At 35.0% G+C, this 22,829-nt stretch overlaps 1 pseudogene across 1 annotated transcript; it reads right to left on the reverse strand.

Moving 5' to 3' along the window:
* Window positions 1–5,439: 5,439 nt before the first annotated feature.
* On the reverse strand, window positions 5,440–20,449 carry LOC143618648 (homeobox-leucine zipper protein ATHB-15-like; annotated as a pseudogene). Its single transcript, XR_013151059.1, has 17 exons — window positions 20,173–20,449; window positions 19,225–19,369; window positions 18,530–18,630; window positions 18,353–18,443; window positions 17,493–17,588; window positions 17,301–17,414; window positions 16,927–17,010; window positions 16,665–16,820; window positions 16,381–16,455; window positions 15,988–16,290; window positions 14,899–15,084; window positions 14,261–14,341; window positions 14,029–14,163; window positions 12,664–12,986; window positions 7,059–7,164; window positions 6,838–6,987; window positions 5,440–5,672 (listed from the first exon to the last, which is right to left on the reverse strand). The product of XR_013151059.1 is annotated as a homeobox-leucine zipper protein ATHB-15-like (transcript).
* Window positions 20,450–22,829: the final 2,380 nt, after the last annotated feature.

A 22,829-nucleotide genomic window follows, 5' to 3' on the forward strand; every position in this document is an offset into this window, starting at 1 on the left:
CTCCAACGGCTCCATTCAACGGTAACATTTTGATTCTCGTGCCCATTCTAGCGTTTTAGACACAACACGGAAAAAAAAACTTTAACATAACGCGGGGGGGGGGGGGGTGTACCCCCCGCGTTTTCGTCCTTGAAGCTACACATAACGCACCACTACGGGTGGTCTAAAATCTAATCTAGTTAACGTTTACCTAAAAACAAAAAGTTGTTATCAATCTCTTAAAGAGTGGTTCAACACATTTTGGGTTAACATATAAATTTGAAAGACATTTATGACTATTTAGTCTAATAAAATCTATTTGCGTATTTATAGTAAATATAAGTATATCTACTAAATTTAAGAGAATAATCGTTTTGAGTATACATGTACGTCGCCGGTTTTCATATTAGGAGAATTTTCACATATATTATTAAAAATTTAGGAAAATTATTTCATATTTTTACTGTATATTCACTTGGCGTCCGAAATATATTTTTATGTAAAGATACGACGGCATACTTCTTACAATGTTGGATTACGTTGAATAAAATAAACATAGTTTAAAGACTTTATTAACATAAAAAAATGTATAAAGTTAAGTAGATAGTGTATATATCGATATTAAGAAAATGTTAAAAAACAAAGGGAAATAAAAACCAGAAATGTGAGAAAAATTTGTGTAAAAAAAACCTAAAAAAAAATAAACTCAAAATATAAATAAAAAGAAAAAATACTTAAAAACACTAAAATGTCTGGAATTTAGTTTAACTAATGTCTACATGTTTAATTTATCATTTTTATAAATTCTTAATTTTTACATCACTAAAGAATTATTAACTTATTATTATTATTATTATTATTATTATTATTATTATTATTATTATTATTATTATTATTATTATTATTATACACTAGTGATGGAAAATATACACATTATGACCCTCACGTTAAAAATTTATTTATGGTTAATTACTAGTCTAACTATAACCCTTACCCATTACATATTACAATTATACATTATAATTACACATTTTGAGTTTGAACATGAAACTCATATTCTTAGTTTTAAAAGCTATGTTTAGTGTTGGATCGATAGAGTGCTGAGGCCTACGTTTCCATCAAACTCACCTTGAATTCATTGTTTTAATTGTTCAAATGGTTTATTGTTAATTAATGACAAAAATAAAACAAAACCCAAAAATGTAACTGAACCGAATCTATGCATATTGGCCCTCGGTTCCTAGTTATAATGTATTTGGTTTGAAATTTAAAATGGACGAGTTATACTTATACACACGATTCTGTATTTGTGCGTTAAAGAATGAAATTTAAGACTTTTGCTTGTTTGTTAAAACTTAAAACTCTTTAAAATATAGAATACGGAATACTGAAGTTTTAAGATTGTAAAATTATATTCTTACATTAAAATTTGAAACAATTAAATATATCAAATTATATATTTACATGTATCCTTCAAAAGTTACTGAGTTAATTATTTAGAAAACTGGCACGCTATATTTGTTAGGAATTTTAACTGTAACATAAACTTTTTTATAACTAATACAAGTACCGATATATTTGGTACGGTATTCGATACCGACTTTTCATGAAATTCGGTACGATACGGGTATGATACGAATCTCAACCTTAACCTTAGAGAGGAGTCACATTACCAATTTACCACCACGCCATAATCACTTTTGATAAAAGTTGAAGATAACTAATTCAAAACTGATGGATTAGAAATTTAGAATGATTACTTAAACAAACTAGAAAATAACATCTTGCCAGATGTACCCATATACACTCCAAATCACTCCAAATGAATTCCGGCAAATCCAATATTCGACCTTGTCTTCACATCCATAATTAACCTACAATGACCATATTATGATTCAATTCAAGACAAGGTGTGTATGTTAGGCCTATATACGATTGGATCGGACTCGATTTAAAGACATGTCTCTACTATATATATAAACCCTAAATCCTAAAAACAACAAGCCCAAAGTTGAACAAGGGTACAACATGCCAAAAAAGACCAAGCCCGTATGTAATTAGTTGAAACCTTACCCTAAAACCTAGTTAACGTCTACATAAAGACAAAATAGTTATAAATGTGGTTCAAGACATTTTGGGTTAGCATATAAATTTAAAAGACATGTATGACTATTTAGTTTATTAAAAAATCTACTGCATATTTATAAAGTATATCTACTAAATTTAACAGAATAATCATTTTGTTTGTATATGCACGCCGATTGTTCATATAAGACAAGACGAACCTTTCAAAGTATCAATGCCATAAAATATGGGAAAACTGTTTTGCATTTTCACTTTATGTTCACTTGGCGTTAGAAATATCTTAAAATGCACAAATACGACAACATACATCCTGCAACGTTGGATTTTATATATGTTTAAATAAAATAAACATAGTTTAAATACTTTATTAACATTTATTTTACAAAAAGAAAAAAAGACTTTTAAGTAAAAAGTGCACAAATTGATATTATATGCGTTTTTACCGATAGTGTGCGTGTTGGTTTTTAATATATCCATGACGGATGACTCGGATGAGGACAAGATAATCTAGTCTAAATAAAACATTTTGAAGTCAGGGGGTGTTTATAATCTAGTTTAAGCATAACCTTACCCATTTTAATTACACATTTTGAATTTGAACATATCAAACTCACATTCTTAGTTTGAAAAGCTACAAATATATGTGTTTAGTGTTTGATCAAACTCACATTCTTAGTTTGTCTGGCCTTTTTTTCTTATCGTTATGGGCATCGTCCTTTTTTAGTTTGGCTCATGCATGTGTATATCATATTTATAAATAATACTTTTTTGTGTAAACATTCTTAGTAATAACGTAAAGACTATGGACAATATTATATGATTGCTAAGGAGTGAGGACTATAGATACCTTTAACTTAAGTGGTACTAAGTACTAACTACTAACCTTGTATGTTAGAGTTTCAAGATAGCTATTTGAAACCTACCACTATTTTTTTTAAGCCAAGTGATTCTAGCAACGTCTTTAAGAAGTACTTGTTTTCAGTAATTTAGCTAACAATCACTTTTATTTCACAATTTTATTCATGTTCTAAAAACCTTTACCCACACAATACCCAAAAGGAGGAATTCATTTGGCCATCAAGTCTAGTTGGTTACGATTATAATATTTCAACAAGGTTTGTGTGTGTTTTCTCGTTACGGATAAACCTTTGTGTTTGTGATCTGTCACATGTTTTTTTAGTTGAGATATGAAACTTGTGTTGGTTGCTAGCTAGTAAATGATCTATATGTATTTGTTTTTATATAACCAAAGGTTTGTCATGTTTTTAAGTAGTTTATTATAATTCAAGTGAGAATATACACACATAGAAGATAGGTACTTTGATATATAAATTAGTATCCATCCTAACTCGAATGCACTTAAAATCGTGAAAATTAATCATGACCAGCGTAACATATTTATTATAACTTGAGTGTCAAAAGTTGGTTTTTGTTGCTTGGAACTTTTTATCCTTACTGTTGAATTTCATAGTTTATAAATAACAAGCAAACAAGCCCGTCTAGCTCAGTTGGTAGAGCGCAAGGCGATTTATTTTTCTTTTCTTTCATTTTTAATTTGTTTTGGGGCTAAAAAGCTAGAACCTTAAATATAATTTAGTTGACTATATGGACAATTCTTTCTAGTTTTGTAATTCAGACTAGTTGTATAGGATCTGTAATAATAAAAAACAAAGACTATCTGTAGACGACTGCAAATATTTTTAATTAATCCTCGAATTTATCTCAAGTTCCACCGTGCATATGATCACAAATGTTATAAATAATCTCTTTTTTCATTGTCAAAACTATCGTGGCCAATGAAGTACTAAACTTATATTAGAGTTTGTTAAAAAGACTAAAAGTAGTTAAATGAACTAGAGGTGCACAAATCGGGTTCAAATGGAAAACCCGAACCGGTTCCAAACCGGTTTTTTCACACTGGGTTGTAAAATGGCACCGGTTCCAATCAAGAACCGGTTCGGTTCCCGACCCGAACTGATGCCCAGATATGCGAACTTTTAAGAACCGGGTAGGGTATGAACCGGAACCGGTTTTTACGTAAAAACTGGTTCCACCGGTTTTTTTTGAAATTTAAATATTAGAGCCGTTAGGAACCGGTTCCAACGGCTATATAGCCGTTTTTGACCGTTGGAACCGGTTTTTTAACTATAAATATGTTATTTTCTTACTATAAATAGCAAGGTTTGTTTGTTTACTTGTTAAACCACTTCCAAAACTATAAAACACACTCCAAACCACAATTAACCTTAAACCGACAACAAGTGGCAACCAATGATGACGTTGTTATGGTGATCGAAACAACAAGATGCCCCGATGTTTGGGTTCATTACGATTTGTGTCTCATGACCGACTCACATGAGTTGGCACGTTGCAAATATTGCTCGAAGTTTCTTAAAGCAGGGTCCAACTCGACATTACGAAAACATACGAATAAGTATTGTCGAGAGAAAAGAAGATTGGAAGCTAAAAAAACGGAAGTGGGAGAGTCGTCCGGCTCTACAACCCAAAAATAAGTATTCCCGGATTAAAACGACGGACTTTGTTTTTTATGTTTTAGTTGTTATGTTTAGTATCGTTTATGTTTTAATAATGTTTGTAATAGTTAGTTTTTAAATATAGGAAACAAGTTATATATAGGTTTGTAATAGTTAGTTTTTAATGGAAACAAGTTATATATAGGTTTGGGCATCAAAAACCGGTTCCAACGGCTATATTACCGTTGGAACCGGTTCCAACGGCTAATTGGTGTCTAAAAAATCGGTTCCAACAGCTATATTACCGTTGGAACCGGTTCCAACGGCTAGTTTGACTTTTGTTTGACCCTTCAAAAAAAACCCGTCGGAACCGGTTTTTCCGGGTACGAACCGAACCGGTTCCAATTAAGAACCGGGTAGGAACCGGGTTGGAACTGGTACTGACATACAAATAGGAGAACCGGGTACGATTTTCGGGTACAAAAATACCCAAACCGGGTATTGTTCCAACCGGGTTGGAACTGGAACCGGTTCCGGTTCGGTTCCACCAGTTAGGTTCCGGAACCGGTTTTTTTGTGCACGTCTAAAATGAACTAAATTACATTTTTTTTTGTTTCCAAAGGACTATAAATGTCTATAATTTAGCTAGTCTGTTAGTTAAAAGGATTAAAAACAACACACTTTTTACACTTATATTCATGTAAAAAACAAAGAGTGAAAGTAAAACTAGAATTTAACAATGTTTAAAGAACATAAACAGCAATTTAGTCTTGTTTTAAAAGATCAAAAACCGACAGCCATTTGAAAGTTACCGCTAATTATTAATAAATACTAACCAACGAACAACAATGCATTCGTTTAAAACAAAACAAGTAACAATGTTATAAACCAAAATAAATAAAAGATAATACATGATGTTCTACATACGACAGGGGTAACAAACACCTCCAAAAGACACATAAATAGATTTATAATTAGCAAACTTCCTTAAACAAACGACCAATTATTAAACATTAAGGCAAGACAATGAGCATTTTCTTCTTCATTCACTACTTTCCATGCCACCGCTCGCTCATAAGAAACCGGTCGCCCCATGCTGGAACAACACACTCCCCCTTGAAGACACACAAAACCCTGCCACAAAATAAATTATATTACTGTTGTAAAAGTAGTTTTGGTAAACCACAAATCATCATTAGAAAATATTAATAATCTAACTTATAAATTGTTGTTAGGGTTTATATGGTTCATATTTAAATTGTAACAAAAAACAAAAAGCTATAATGGTAACGGGTCAATGTGTAATTAATGTATACAACCTATTAAATTGTTTCACACCGAAGACATTGAAATGTATATATATATATATATATATATAGAAAAGAGTTTAAATAAAAAACAAGTGTTTTGTGAGAAGTGTGAGAAGAGCTTTAAAATAAAACAAACTACCTAAATATGACTCTATACAATGTAAATATGAAACAATACAATTATTTAGAAACTACCAATCTCAACCACTAGATCATAGATCCAAGGGCCTAGATCTATTCTTATTCTTCTCACAAAAATATTGTTTTTTACATTAACCCTACCCTATATATATATATATATATATATATAGGATCAGGATCATGAGAGAACCTTTTTGAAATTGAGAACTATGAGAACCATTTTGAACCACAAAAAACCCAAAAATAAAAAAATAAAAAAAAACACAAAAATCAAAAAAGTATAAAAACCAAAATTCTTATTTTATCATCCCGGTTTCATAAAAAAAAAACTCGGTTTAGCTAAATTATATACACATATGTATAATATATACATATATAATTTTGTACACATGTGTATAATTTAAGATAAATGATATTGTACATATGTGTATATTACGTAACCAAATATTATATAAAATTATACATGTGTATAATACGACGTTTTTTTTTATTTTTTTTGTATTTTTTATATTTTTTTTAATGAAACCGGAATGAAATATAAGAATTTTGGTTTTTTTACTTTTTTAAAATTTTTATTATTTTTTGTTTTATGATTTTTTTAAATATTTTTTTTAAATGTGTTTTTAGTGGTTCAAAATGGTTCTCAAAGTTCTCAATTTGCAAAGGGTTCTCTTAGGATCCTTACCATATATATCATGTAATATACAACTAAAGATTACTATACATAATTCTAAAAATAAATAAATAGCAAATATGACTGTAAATATAATTACACATACAGATAATTATTGAAAACGAATTCAGATTAATACAAAAAATATTGACAAAATATTAAATGTTTAGCAAACCTGTTGCATTATCTGTGCAAATTGTGTGAAAAGACCTTTTCGCCCATGTTCATCGAGAACTTTCTCCAAACTTATGTCTTGAAGGGCGACCAATGTTGTCTCGAGCATATCTAGCCCAGCTTGGTTTGCAAAAGTGAACACAGGCATTGACTGCATGAGTATTATTCTTATGAACACAAACGGGTATGAATTCATTTTATAAATAATAAATTGTATAAAACCTTAAGAGAGCAACACATGATTGCATCTGAATGGTTCCAAAGTAATTTCAGAGCGTTTTCACTTCTTCCCCTTCCGGATTTAAGCAACTCCACACCCAAGTACAAACTAACACAAGATTATAAATGGATGAAAACTCGACATAATTAACTTTGGTAAATTGTTGTATTGTATATTGTACATAATTGTGAGATTACAAGAGATATAAATAATAAACACATTTACACTTTAATCCCTCTAATATATTAGTATATATAATATCGACTAATATTCCCCCTCAAGCTAAGGCCGGGCATCGACTCTTAGCTTGGACTTCAAAAAGAGAAATCGTTGAGAAGATAACGGCTTTGTGAACACATCAGCTATCTGATCATTTGTTGAAATAAATTGAACTGATAATTTTCCTTGTGCAACCTTCTCTCTAACAAAGTGGAAATCAACTTCTACATGCTTTGTACGCGCGTGAAAAACTGGATTAGCAGATAAATACGTAGCTCCCAAATTATCACACCACAAGGTTGGGACTGATTTCATCGGAACATGAAGCTCACGCAATAGTGCTTCGAGCCAACTCAACTCAGCAACTGTATCAGCTAAGGCCTTGTATTCAGACTCTGTAGATGACCGAGAGACAGTTTTCTGCTTTCGTGCAGACCAAGAAACTAAGTTAGATCCAATATAAATTGCATATCCCCCCGTGGATCGACGGTCATCCGGGCAACCGGCCCAGTCCGCATCTGTATATGCATGTAAGGTAGAGGACGAGGAACGAGAGAGCAAAAGACCATGATCTACTGTCCCATGAAGATACCGGAGAATTCGTTTAACAGCGGACCAATGATTCACAGTTGGTGAGTGCATGAATTGACAAACTTTATTAACTGCAAAGGTAATATCAGGCCGAGATAGCGTGGCATATTGTAAAGCACCGACTACTTGTCGATATTGGACCGGATCTTCAAAGAGGGCACTATCACCAAGTGTTAAATGGGCATTAGTGGTACATGGAGAGGGAACGGGTTTAGAATGAGACATGTGTGTCCGATCTAGCAGCTCATGAATGTACTTTCGTTGTGATAGAATAATATCCGACCCTTTATGTGTAACCTCAACACCTAGAAAATAGGACAATGGGCCCATGTCTTGGACTGCAAACGAACGACTTAAGTTGTGCACCACCTGGTCAATAGCTTTGTTGTTGTTACCTGTGAGAATGATGTCATCGACATAGACAAGCATATATAATAAAATGCCATTAGTCGAGTAGATAAATAAAGAGGGATCCGTTTTAGATCCTATAAAACCGAGACCAAAGAGAGCTTGAGATAACCGCTGGAACCATGCCCGTGGAGCCTGTTTGAGACCATATAAAGACTTGTGAAGCAAACAAACATGGTTAGGCTTAGTGGGATCAACGAAACCAGGTGGTTGTTTTAAGTAGACAGTTTCCTTCAGATCACCATGCAAGAAGGCATTTTGGACATCAAGCTGCCTGAGAGACCATTGTTTTGTGACAGCTAGAGAGAGAACAACTCTGATGGTGGTGGATTTCACCACTGGACTGAAGGTCTCCGTATAATCAATACCTGGCTGCTGGTTGAAGCCTTTGGCAACCAATCGCGCTTTGTAACGTTTAATAGCGCCTGTTTGATCTCTTTTGAGTTTGTAAACCCATTTGCAGTCCACAATATTAATACCAGAAGTGTGGGGAACAAGCGTCCACGTACCATTACGCATAAGTGCAGAGTATTCCTCTGCCATAGCCCGACGCCAATGAGGATCTGTGTTGGCAATAGTAAAGGTAGTAGGTTCGGTGATGGAAGAGGTGTAGGTGGTGTAATGTGAGGTGGGTTGATATGGTGTACTTTGCTTGGGCTGTTGGCGTAGATTGGGGGGTCGGGAGCGTTGAGGCGGTTGTTGTACAGCCGCGGTTTGGGTAGTGGCGGCCGACTGGCTATAGCGGTCAAAGGCTGAAGATGGAGCAGTCGGTTGATTTGTGGGACGACGATCATAAGTTTGAGTGATAGGTGGAGTGGGTTGCTGTGGTGGATGAGAGGACTTGGTGACAACAGGTTCGGTGGTGTGTTGAAGTGGGTCAGTATTGGTTTGTGGAGGTTTAGGAGTGGAAACGGAAGGAAAGGATGGTGGGGTCGGATCGGTAGAGATGGTAGCAGGAACATTGGTGGGATAGGTTGAATAGTAAGGACTTGGTAAGGAAGATGCAGGGAGATCAGTAGGCTTGATGTGGAAAGGAAAGAAGGTTTCATGGAATCGAACATGTCTGGCAATATACATTCGGTCAGTGTCCGGATCAAAACATCTATACCCGTGATGAGATGTGCTATACCCAAGAAAAATGCACGGTGTGGAACGAAAGTCCATCTTGTTGGAGTTATACGAGCGTAGGTGAGGATAACACCGGCACCCGAAAACCCGCAAAAAGGAGAAGTCAGGTTTGCGCTTGAACACAAGTTCAAATGGGGAGATTGTAGAGTTAGCCCGTGATGGCATCCGATTAATGAGATAAACTGCTGTTTTATAGGCAAAATGCCAGAAATGTTGTGGTACGTTGGCTTGTGCCATGAGGGTGAGACCAGTCTCGACAACGTGTCGATGACGTCTTTCGACTACACCGTTCTGTTCACTTGTGTGGGGACACGAAAGACGATGAATGATGCCAATGGAGGAAAAAAAGTTAGATAGGTTTCTGAACTCACCCCCCCCCCCCCCCCCCAATCAGTTTGTACACACTTTATTTTTGTTGTAAATTGTCGTTCTACCATGATAACAAAACGTTTAAAAATTTCAAACACATCAGATTTGCACTTTAAAGGAAACAACCACATAAACTTTGAAAAATGATCAACACATAATAAGAAATAATTATGACCATCAAAGGAGGTGACCGGTGCGGGACCCCAAACATCACAAAATATTAAGTCTAGAATATGAGTACTTTTGTAATCAGATGACAATAAGTGAAGTTTGGAAGATTTCCCAACAGAACAAGAATCACAATGCAAGTCAACAGTTTTATTGGAAATAGGTAAACAATACTTAGATAACATAGTCTGAAGAAGTTGATGATGTGGATGCCCCAATCGTTGATGCCATGTAGTAGGAGACGCACGAGAGGTGGAAAAGGCGACTTTGGGAACTGGTTGAGCTTTAGGAAGGTTGATTGAGTAGAGTCCACCGTCACTTGGACCCGTGAGGAGGGTAATGTGTGTACACTTGTCCTTCACAGCATAAAAAGTAGAATGAAATTCAAGGTAAACGTTATCATGGCAAAACTTTTGGACAGAAATTAGGTTTTGTTTGATTTGAGGCACGTGAAGAATATTGTTTAATGAAAAGATTTTATTTGGTGAGTAAAAACAAGAGGAACCAATATGTAAGATAGGTAAAGCTGTACCATTACCAACATGCAGACTGTCCTCACCGTAGTAGGGCTCGGCAGAATCAAATCCAGATGTATCCTGTGCCACATGGTCATTTGAACCTGTATCCCAGAGAGATGCTTGTGAGCGATAGTCAGCATAGTTCGCGGACGGTTGTCTTGCCCGGAAGGTGGATGGGTCACGATTTGGACATTGTGACGGGAGATGACCTATTCCACACCTGTTGCATGTCCCATGAACCATGTTGTGATTCGAGGCCCAATTAAACTGTCCTCCTGAGCTTCGATTTGGTCCCCCTCCTTGGTTACGATTGTAACTGTTGAAATTGTTGTTTTGAGTACGTCCTCCACGACCGCGGTATCCACCACGGCCTCGATTATTGTTCCATGGTCGGTTCGCGTGGTAAGCCTGTGATGGTTGTGAGGTTGATGTAGAAGCGGGCTGCAATTGTAAACCCAACTTTGTGACCAATTGTTGAAGGGTTTGCATGACTTCAGGTTGAACAGAAGTATTACCAGCAGCTGTAGTTGCTGTGAATGCTTGAGTGGGGGCAATTTCAGGATTAGGAGCAGCCTTTCGGATCATAAAATCATAGTCAGCAAGTAAACTATGAAGTTCATTGAAGGCTGTTGAAAATTGCCTAGCAAGTATGGTTGATTTGAGAGGGTTGTATTCATCACGTAGCCCTGAGATAACAAGCATAACAACTTCTTTTTCGGGCATTGGTGCGCCAATATTTGCTAGAGCATCAGAATACTCTTGAGCCCTAGTGAGATAGGCAGCAGATGTCTCGTTTTCCTTCATCGTAATCTTCAGAAGTTGTGTTCTCAAGGTGAATTCCCGTGAGGATGTGTTTGGTGCATAGGCACGTTCAAGAGACAGCCATAGATTACGAGAAGTAGTTCCTTGAACATGTTGAAACGAGGATTCAGATATGGTGGACAGGAGTAGCATGTAGACATGAGCATCATTGGATACCCAAGCTGCATGGCTAGGGTTCGGGATGTCTGCAGCAGCGACTGTGTCTTTGTTAGAGGTATTCGGTGGCTGAAGTACAGAAGATGGACACACGATAGTGCCATCAATATACCCAAACAGTCCATTGGTAACAAGAAAAGGACGGACCATAGCTTTCCAATAGCCATAGTTGGTTGGAGTCAAAGTGAAACCAAACTTGTGGGAGTTGTGAACAGTTTTCTCGGCTGAGGTAAAGGGAGTAATCGTGGTAGTCATGATTGAAGACTGTTGCTTCGGAAAAAGAAAAAAGGAGTAGAGTACCTGTTTGTTTGATCGGAATTTATTTTCCGGCTGTTGGAGGTGGCGGCAGAAATATTGGTGGCGGCAGAAGAGCTGGGAGAAACCCTAGGCTCTGATACCAAATTAACTTTGGTAAATTGTTGTATTGTATATTGTACATAATTGTGAGATTACAAGAGATATAAATAATAAACACATTTACACTTTAATCCCTCTAATATATTAGTATATATAATATCGACTAATGGACATCAACACATTACAAAATAATTTGTAACTTCTACATTTTATTTTTTTTTTTTGCAAAACACTCAACTTGAGCGCTCAATCGGGTTGGACCCAAAATCTGAGCTCATTTAATAAACGAGCCTGGGCTAGTCAAGCCTATTATTTGCATATTGATTTTTATTTAGTATACTAAATACATAATTAACAATAAATATTATATATATGAAATAACTAACTGAATAACGAATATTATGCACATAAATAAAAATAGTCAAATAACTATAATTAATAAGTAATTAACGAGCCGAGCTCAAGCTTGAAAAACTATGATAATGCTAACTAAAAAATGTATATTGTGTTACATATAATTTATAATTTAAAATATATGTATGTAAATAAATTAGCTAAATAATTAATAAGTAATTAACAAACCGAGTTCAAGCTTGAAAAACTACGATAAAACTAACTAAATAACGTACATATTATTATACACATATATAGGTTAGAAATAAAATATATGTATATGTATATAAACAAAATAGTTAAACAATGAATAAGAGTACAATCGAGCCGAGCTTGAGCTCTCTTAAGTTAAACGGGTGAGCCCAGGCTCGCCTCATTGCGTCTAACGTTTTTATACGAAACATGTAGATTTCAGCAATTTACACTTTTAAATGCGTTGTATATTTTTTTTGTGTCGACACAGGTAAAATATTTTTACCTATAACTGTGAGAAATCCATCGAGCTAAAATATGTGCTTCAGGGGTGCCTAACGGTGCTTGAAGGGTACCATTAGAGTTCATGTTAGAAGATAGAGCCGACGCAACCTTCTGCACAGAAGCTATAACAGTTCGAACATATTGGCGGGCTAAAGCGGCTACGGCTTCTTGCATGTGGCTCTCACATGCAAATTCAAATGCAATTGTCAAAAAGGATCTTGCACTCCCGCTACCAACATTATAATTACTTGAAGTTCTTGTGCGGGACCCACCAATGTCGAGAGCAGATGCAAGATAAAGGGTGCGGTTGGGACTCGAACCACCCTGCACATTAAAAAAATAAAATGCCATTTAACTTAAAAATAATAAAATAAAATGCCAGCAAAAAGATTAGAATGGGTTGAATATGGGTCGAACGGGTTGTTATTCGTCAATAGTGTATATTCAAAGCATAGAATTCCTTAATTGGTTTTCAAAAAACTAATTATTATTTATGAAAAGAAAAGTTAGCAAGTTTGTGAGTCAACCCGACCGACCCATCACCCATTAGTGCATAGGCATACTAAATTAGCATATTTAAAAACAATACATGTAATAATCATACTCAACACCTTTATTAGTTACAAAAATGGACAAAAGGATTTTGTCTTTCTTCCGACCTGTTTGGCCCGCCCAAAAACTTACCTATTTTGACACGATGCCCAACCCATCTACATTAACACCTGTCAGACATGATTCTAGGGGTGTCTATTATTCGGTTACAAACCGATGAAATCGAAAACGAGCCGAATGGTAACCAAAAAAACAGAACCAAATTCTTATTTAGTTATCAACCGTAACCAAATAACGAATTCGGTTATTTGGGTAGGCTACCAGTTCCTTTAATACTATTTTCCAGTGTTGTACGTTTTATTATGGTTTTAAACCCCCGGTTTAGGACATGTTAAAAGAAATATATTTGAATTTGTTGTTGTCCAGATTCCAGAATATAAGCAGAAACCAAAATCAAGGCAAGAATTCAGTTCAGTTCGGTTCGCATATACAACTTTCTTATTCGGTTTGGTTAATCAACTTTCTTTATCAGGTTCGTTTCGGTTACGACTGAATAAAAAATAGAAAAAGGAATAAACCAAAAACTGAACACCCCTACACTAGTCACAATGCATGGAAACATAAAAAACCATGCCATCTAAAAAAGTAAATATCTTTTATTTCCGTAATCATTTAACACACGTTATAGAATTTATAAAAAAGACGAGACAAAAAAGGTTTGTAAGGGACAACCAACTCGTTTCAACCAGTCTTATTAATTACCCAATTTGACCAGTTACGCAACCCGTTTCGACCAGCCCACCCATGTTGATACCTTGATCGGGTCAAGAGGAATGATACGAAAACCCGAAGGCAAAAGAGGTGCATCGTCAGCAAACGAAGCATCAATTGGAGCAAATATGAGCTCGGCACACATTCCAACAGCATTCTCATCCATTCCATTGCATAGCTATTACAATTTAATAATTACGAAAAAGACGTTAACTTGAATCGTTTGTTGCGTATAACTAAAACAGAAAATAAACCGAGAATTAAAGAAAACATACTTGTAAAAGAAACATCTCTCCCGGTACTAATGCGTCTTCGGGACAATGTGTGACGCCCTCCATCTTTATAACCTCCAACAACTAAGCAACACAAAGTGAGATAAAACTCAACAAATGTTTTAAAATGTAAAGAATGTGTAGATGCTTATTAAAACTCTTTATTTGATTAATAACGCAGGAAGCAGTTTTAATAGGGGTGTTAAACGGGGTGTGTTCGCGAACACGAAAACTGTGTCAGACATGTGATCCCGAACACGAAAATCGTAATCGTGGGCTGACACAAACACGACCCGTTTAAATTTACAAGTTTACAACAAAAAAATACAAATGTATATGAAACACATATATTATATCATCTGCTGTCAACTACTTTTTTAGTTTTAAATTTTGGCACAGAATACCCAAACAATATTATTTGTTACATAAAACACATTTTTAAAAAATAAAAGGGTTAAACGGGTCAACTCGCGAAATCACCTAGTCAACACGAACATGACCCGTTTAGCTAAACGGGTTTACGGGTGTTCGACCCAAACCTGTTTATACCAAACCTAAACCAGAAATTGACATGTGTATATGCTAATAACAAAGATGAGTCTAAACTCTAAAGCTGAAAATACGGAGAGATCTAAACTTGCCTCTTCATGCTCAATTGTGTGGGCCAGGGGAAGAATCACTTGACCTCCAAAATTAGCAATTTGCCCTCCCGGTAAGCTACAGGGACCAAGTTTAATAGCAGCAGCCGAATAAGCATCAATATTGTAATCTGCCCATTCTGAACGGTGTTCTCTCAGAAATCGAAGCAGGTGTGCTGGAGGAACATCCTGGAAGATCATATAAATTTTGTAATTATATTTAACACGCGAGAAAAATGTAACATTAAGCAACATAACAAGAAAATATAGAGGCAAAACAAACATACAAGTGACTTAATTAATACAAAGTAGATAAAGTAGTTTCTCTAACCATGTTTGACACTCTAAAATTTTACCAAAAAAAAGTTTCAAGTTTAGACAGTGTTTCAGGTTGACCCAACCAACTCGTTTTGACCCGTAAAAAATTATTTTCCGGTTTTGACACAAACCCACTTTGACACAAAAGACTGTTTTGAACCACAACAAAAAAAGTGACTCGTTTTGACTCGTAACAAAAAGAAAAGTGACTCGTTTTGACCTGAACCCAATCTAACTCGTTACACAATCCGTCCTTTTTGTCACCTCAAGTGATACCTAGACAAAAAAAAAAGACTGTTTCAAACCATACAAAAAAAATGATTTCTTTTGGCCCGTAACAAAAAAAGAGACTTGTTTTGACCCGAACCCATTTTAACTCGTACACAAGCTGTCCATATTTGTGACCTGGCTGACCTCTAGTGCTACCTAGACAAAAAAGATTTTTCAAACAATACAAAAAAATAAAAAGACTCGTTTTGACCCGTAACAAAAAGAAATTACTCTTTTGACCTCAACCCATTTTAACTCGTTACACAAGCCGTCCATTTTTTTCACCCTGGTGCTAACTAGAAATAGAAAAGATTGTTTCAAATCATACAAAAAAATGACTCATTTTGACCCGTAACAAAAAAAAATGACGTTTTGACCCGTGAAGAAATGTCTTGCTTTAACCCAAACCCTTTTTGACTTGTTGCCAACCCACCAATTTTTTCAGTGTTTTGACCCCTACCAAAACATTACTCATATTTAACCCAAGCCCGTTCTGTCACCAACCTGTAAAAGCATTGATGCTTTCACACACAAAATGACATGAGCAGCTGATGAATAACCGTTGGCAGTTGGTAGAACCGATCCCATAAGTTTTTCGGGTAAAGAATTCACAAGAACAGTGACATCATCAACCCCATCACTACCCATTAATGACCATCCCTCATCAGCAAACCCGTTCAGAGCCTCATTAAAACCCTTGCTCAACCTCTGACTAAGTGCCCTTAATTCTGTGGGCCTTCGGCCCCAATTATTAGGGGCGCCCGATTGTAAAACTTCAAGAGCAATTTGTCTCAGCTGGCGTAACGCCTATCAATGTAGTATATCTTAGTTAATAACTAATAATTAATAAACGCTCTATTATTAAGCGTTATGAAATATGTTAAATGTGTCAAATACCATAATTGTCGATTTTTGAGCAAGCACGGTTGATGATTCGTATAAGGGGCGCAAGACTTCGGGCACACTATATGCCTAAAAATCAAAACAAGTAAAATATAAATAAATAGTAGATGTGACAAAATGGGTAACGGGTTACGGGCCATTGGTTCAAATAAAGTACTTTCAATGTACTGGTCGATTTGGCTCGACACTAAACACTTCCAATCCTGACCTGGCTCGGCTTGTTTACAATCCTAGCCCAATTGAACCCACAAAATAAATATATAAATAATACAATTTACCTCTAAATTCATATGATCCACAATATAAATAACTGAACCACCACCTTCACATGGTTTAATTAAGTACCCACTAGGCAGCATTTCGGCCCGCACAAAGTTTGCAACCGGCGGTATGCACGGACCATTTTGGATGCTTGGCAGTGATCTTTCACAAAGCTAACCACAAAACAAGAAAATAAATGCTCATAACACACACACACACACACATATATGGAAAAGAAAAACAAAATAGGAAATCATAAATCAAAAATAATAAACATACCACTAAACTGCCATCTTGAGTAACAGTTGTATAGCGTAACAACAAAAAGTCACGAGCCGCGGCCAAAGTTGTCGGAGCATAAAGCTACAATAACAATTATAAAGTAAATGAGATAATGTGAAGGCAAAAATTGGTGTACAATAGCTTGTTTTGTCCCTTTTAGTTTTAGCTAAATTATTAATTTGACCCGTTAAAACCATAGATCATGTTTCCCCTTTAGCTAAATTATTATTTGAATCGTTTAACCCATTGGTCACGTTTCACTTTTAGATAAATTATTGAATTGGCATTTTTGAGCTAACAACAAAAATCAAAAAACAACCCGTTCATAAAGTCAACGAGTCAAAACCGAAACCACTAAGAAAATTTATCACCTGCATGTATAGAATCTCAATGGTTCCACCAGTTCCGGTAGGTAGCACACTGAGAACATTAACAACTCGACAATCACGAAACCACGAGGGGCGATCCTTGATAATTTCAGCAACCTGAGACACGAAAGTCAAAGTGAAAATCTTTTGACTTTATGACCATTGAATGACAAACTAGAAAATGACATTACTAACCTTTGTAGGCTCGAGAGAAACCAACCCGCATGCTCGTGCTGCCACACCATTGCAACCATGAGCAACAGAAATGATTCCAATGGAATCCGGACCAGGCTGCAAGTCAACATAGACAACAGAAAAGTCAAAATTACACGTGTGCAAAAAACTTTTAAAGTCCTTGAAATATGAAGTAATAAACCCAATTCTTCCAGATTCAACTGATTAACTGAAAACCGAAAAGATTGCCACGTCATCAATGTGGACGCATGTAATTACGCCATGCTGGATTTCATCATCATTTCCATTAATATTACTAAAAGCGGGATCACGAGGAAATCTAAACAGATGTGCAACTTGTTGGACATAAAGCAACAACTATGTCTAAGATAGTTGAATCATATTTTATACTTTTGCATGATTTTGATATTCCAAGATTTTCCAAGCATACAAAAAATGACAAATTAAATGTGTCTAAATGGCAATTCGGTAATTATATTATTTTCTCCTTCGAAGTGTTTTTTCCCAGCTTTTCCTATAACATGTCTGGTGTGTTTTATCACGCATCACATGAACCACACACGTGTATATAATCACGAAAAGCACGTTGGTTATATTTTTATCTCTTAACAGGTCAAGCCGATATAAAACAAGAGCTTAGAAGAAACCCGTCAAGGTGTATTTTTATTGCATAAAACCCCTTAAATATTTGTTTTTCAAAAATTATATTATTTAAAGATTTTGGACCGGGAGCTTGACGCCAGTCCAACCGTTTCAAACTAACAAAAAGCAAAACTCATTTTGACCCAAGCCGCCAATCTTGTCACATTTAATTACAAGTTAGTTATAAGAAAATTTAAATGAGCAACTATGTGGGTCACCTTCATTCCGGGCATTTGGACCCACTCAATAGCAGTTCCAGTTGCCTTGGGAAGAAACTCTGCTAAAGTTTCTTCTGCAATGGACAAAAGTCTGCAAAACAATAAAATAAATAAAATAATAAAATTAATTATATGTTGATAAACAATAATGAGAGCAAGAACTAATCTTTGACTAACCCTGCAGGACTAGCATCCCGTGATGGGCGCTGAGGTGTCAATCGGCGTTGACCATTTGTCACAACCGACTCACAACTAGTGTCATTAGTAGCATGTGCATTCTGCAATATAAAGACCCGACACATTATACACAAAAGCACAAATAAGGTTACATTATTATTCATTAAAGGAGTGTTTGGATGTGCGTTTAGAAGATGATAATCATAATCATGATATTGCCATTTAAAGAATGATAATTAAATAACTTAACTGACTACACACAAGAATAGGTGTAGATGACAGTACTTGCATCTTAATAATCAACTTTCTTACTTCAACTTAATAATTATGCATTTTGAAAGTCATTTGATCATGAATTATCAAATTCAGTTTCTTAGTGTTTGGTTGTGCTTTTATTGAACACAAACCAAAACTTAATGGTCTAGGGTTCGCTGTTAAACGGGTCGGCCCACGTACCATGTTTAATAAACGGGCTGTTTAGCATTTGGATATAAAATTGTGAGTTAGAAGATTAGACATACAACATGCTTTACTTAACAAACCCGTTTACAACCCACCAATCTGAACCTGACCCGAATTGCCACCTTTAAAGCTAATTATTTTAGGGCTAATTAAATGGATTATGAGAACTTTAGATAATCACTTTCCCGATACACACCAAAACACCCCTATACCACATTTATAAAAATACTGACATTTGGCCGGCCGCAGCACACAAGGTGTTGTGACACTTGTTTTTGCAACCTTTCGTTTTCTTCTATTAATAGCGTGTTCATAGCTGCCAGCTTTCGGTTCACACTATGCATACGTGAAGATTCTTTCCTTTGTTTTTCTCTGCATCTAAAAATAGAAAAAGAAACACAAAAAACGGCAAACACACATCATCAGTTACAGATCAAAAACAAACATTTCATTCTAACTTCACTTTTAAAAAAAAAAACACAATATTTTTTCTATATTATTTTATTAAAGAAAAATGTTAGACAATTTTTTTCGATCAAAGAACCAAAAGTTGGAGTAAAAACAAAACCCACAGCACATATCACAAGTTATGACATTAAAATCACTCCAAGAAACAAAAATAATATAACTTTTTTTTATGCATATCCTTGATTCTAACAAGGAACCACAATCAAAATCCACAAAACAGGTCACAAATCACAACAAACATTTCATAAAACCGAAAAAAGGCAGTCATTTTTTGTCATGAAACAATGAAAAGAACCTAATTTTGATCCAACAAGGAACCATAATCAAAACCCACAACGCATATCACAAATTTTGAAGAAACAAAAATAACAAACTTTGATTTGTTTGGGCTCAATGTTCAACCGCATAGGGGATTCGTGACAAAAATACAATCTTTTTTATATTGTCAAAGAACAATTTATAGAACCAACAAGAAACTATAAAGAAAACAAATATCACATTAAGCCACTCCGATAAACAAAAAATAATAAAACTTTTTTTTCATTGCATGTCTTTGTTTCTAACCACAACCAAAATCCACAAAACACAAGAAACATTTCATAAACACAATCTTTTTTTTTCTAGTCATTTCTTCGATCACACAACAATGAAAAAAACCAAATTTCCAAAGCACAATGAAAACCCCTAAATTTGTATAAACTTTAAACACTTACCTTCGATTCTGAAACCAAACTTTGATCTGTTTGGCTCAATATTGGACAGAATTGGGCATTCACGAACCAGCTGCTGACGACGAAGAGAAGTCGGTTTGGGGCATTCATGGTACACCTTTTCAAGTGCTTCAATCTGCTCAGGTGTGTACCGAACATACTTGCCATTATCCATCATCACCCCCTTATCATCCTTAGGCATTGCCATTATTATTATTACTACTACTAACAACAAAACAATCAAAACCCCTTTTCAAAATCCAATAAAAAAACAAACTTTATAATAAAAATTGAATATTTTTTATATTAAAGAAGAGATAGAGTTACAGCCCTTTGGATTGTGATGATTTGAAAGGCAAGAAGGGTTTAAAAGGTGGGTTGTAACCTGTGATGCATCATCATGTTGATTGGTGAGTGTGGAGTTGGATTTATTAGAAAAGAAAAGGAGAATTTAAGGAAGATCCTGGTGCTAAAAAGAGTAAAGGGGTGGTTAAAGTGGTCTCAGTTTATGGAAAGACTATTTGGATTTGTTATTTGTTGCTACCTCATTTTGCTAGGTGTGCAAACGAGCCGAGCCCGAGCTCGAGCTCGAGCTCGGCTCGTTTAACTTACACAGAGCTCGAGCTCGAGCTCGGCTCGTTTCGAGCTCTATTTCCAAAGCTCGAGCTCGGCTCGTGAGTAGATTTTCAAACTCGAGCTCGGCTCGGGCTCGGCTCGTTTACCATTTATTAGTTATTTTTTAAATAATATAAATATTTTTGTATATTATTTTCTATTATAGTTTTCTTTATAAAATAAATAAATATATATATTATTTAGTTATTTTTATTTATTTTTTATAACAATATATATATATATTAATTAATTAATAATTATTAAGTATATATTTTAAAAAATTATATAAATGCAGGCTCGCGAGTCGGCTCGAGCTTGATAAGTGAAGCTCGGGCTCGGGCTCGTTTATTAAACGAGCTTACTTTTAGGCTTGAGCTCGGGCTCGGGATCGATTAAGCTCGGCTCGTTCGAGCTTTTTAACGAGCCGATCCCGAGTAGCTCGCGAGCAGCTCAGCTCGTTTGCACCCCTACATTTTGCTTGCTTGCTTGCTTTCCATCCATGTCAAAACTGTTAAATCAATATATATATATATATATATATATATATATATATTAACTTTAATAAAATAATAATATAATATCTATTTTATATGGAAAATTCTCTTTTTTTATAAAAAAAAATAAGTGAGAGGTTATACGGGTCTATACGAAAATAAAATAAGATTTCTATACGAGTTGTATGACTATGTGAAAGTTATATATCATTCGGTGTGGTGGTAAATATGGTTTAGTAACAAATGAAGGTTGGGTGTTTAAACCCCACAAATGATAGATGTAAATAATAATTTTTGGTTGTTCAAAAAAAATATATATCACTTGTATGATATGACTTTACTTGATACATGGATATTAATGTGTTACATAAAAGTTATAAAGCTAGGATAATCACATAGACAACCTACATGATTATACGTGCCATATAACTTTTACAGAATACACCAGTATCATGTGTATCAAATGAAGTCATACCATATCACCTGTATAGACTCGTATGATTATATGAAAACACTATATACGACCAGCATTATATGTCGAAATTGTTATACAGTTTTTTTATATGACTTCATTTACATGTGGTACTAGATGTATTTAGTAAACGTTATATGGCTCGTATAATCATACAGGCTGAGGTTGTTTCTATGAAATGAGGGCTGGTGGAGTTATAGTAATAGTAATGATGTTTATCCTATCCGGTATTTTGATGAGATCACAATAACAAACTTGCCATTTTGAGTATTGAAGAAGGTATGACGTGGATGGCAGATGATGTAAATGTGTGAAGAATGAAGGGGTGAAAGATGAAGATAAAACGGGAAACAGGTACGTACATAAACACGAGAGAATTAAATAAGAGACTGAGGATAAAATAAACATGATGAATTGATGGTGATGCTTTTGCATGCGGCAACTGATTTTGCTTTCCTTTTCCATATTTTTGTGCCTTGTTTTTGTTTTCTAGTATTTATTACAAGAAAATAATACTTAGTTGTACATAGAGGTTGTATCATGTATGGGTCCGTTTGTATCGGATTTGATTAATCGAACTAGTATGTCGTGGAACGGCAACCGAACAATTCAGTTTAATCGGTTTCGGTTAGTTGGTTATAGCCATGTATTTGGCTGGTACGGCTAACGTCCCTAATGTAGTTTCCAAATATATAACTTTGATCAAATTGTAGAAAGTCAAAAACGATGGGAGAATTCGAAATCAGGAAGAACCCGTCAAACTACATAAACAAGATATATAATTAAAAAGAAAACTGAACAACGAAAGTGTGAAAAGAACCCTAAAAAGAAACCACTAATGAAAGGAACTGTTTTTACCGTGATAATTAAATGTTTTGTGCTTCCACACTGATTAACCGAGCTTTTAAAATTTCAGACGGTTTTTAATAAGTCATCTACATGTTCGTATTCTCTCTTGTGTGTTGTTTTGGTTAAGGTGCATCCGTTCAGTTCAGTTAAGTACGTTTCAAGAATACATTACATACAATCAAAGTCATACCGTGAAAGAAAAGTTGAATTGTTATTAGTATTTTAATTGG

Source organism: Bidens hawaiensis, unplaced genomic scaffold (genome assembly GCF_021521415.1).
Source record: "Bidens hawaiensis isolate Kalapana, Puna unplaced genomic scaffold, B.hawaiensis_p1.1 tig00419623_1, whole genome shotgun sequence".
Taxonomy (NCBI): Eukaryota; Viridiplantae; Streptophyta; class Magnoliopsida; order Asterales; family Asteraceae; genus Bidens; species Bidens hawaiensis.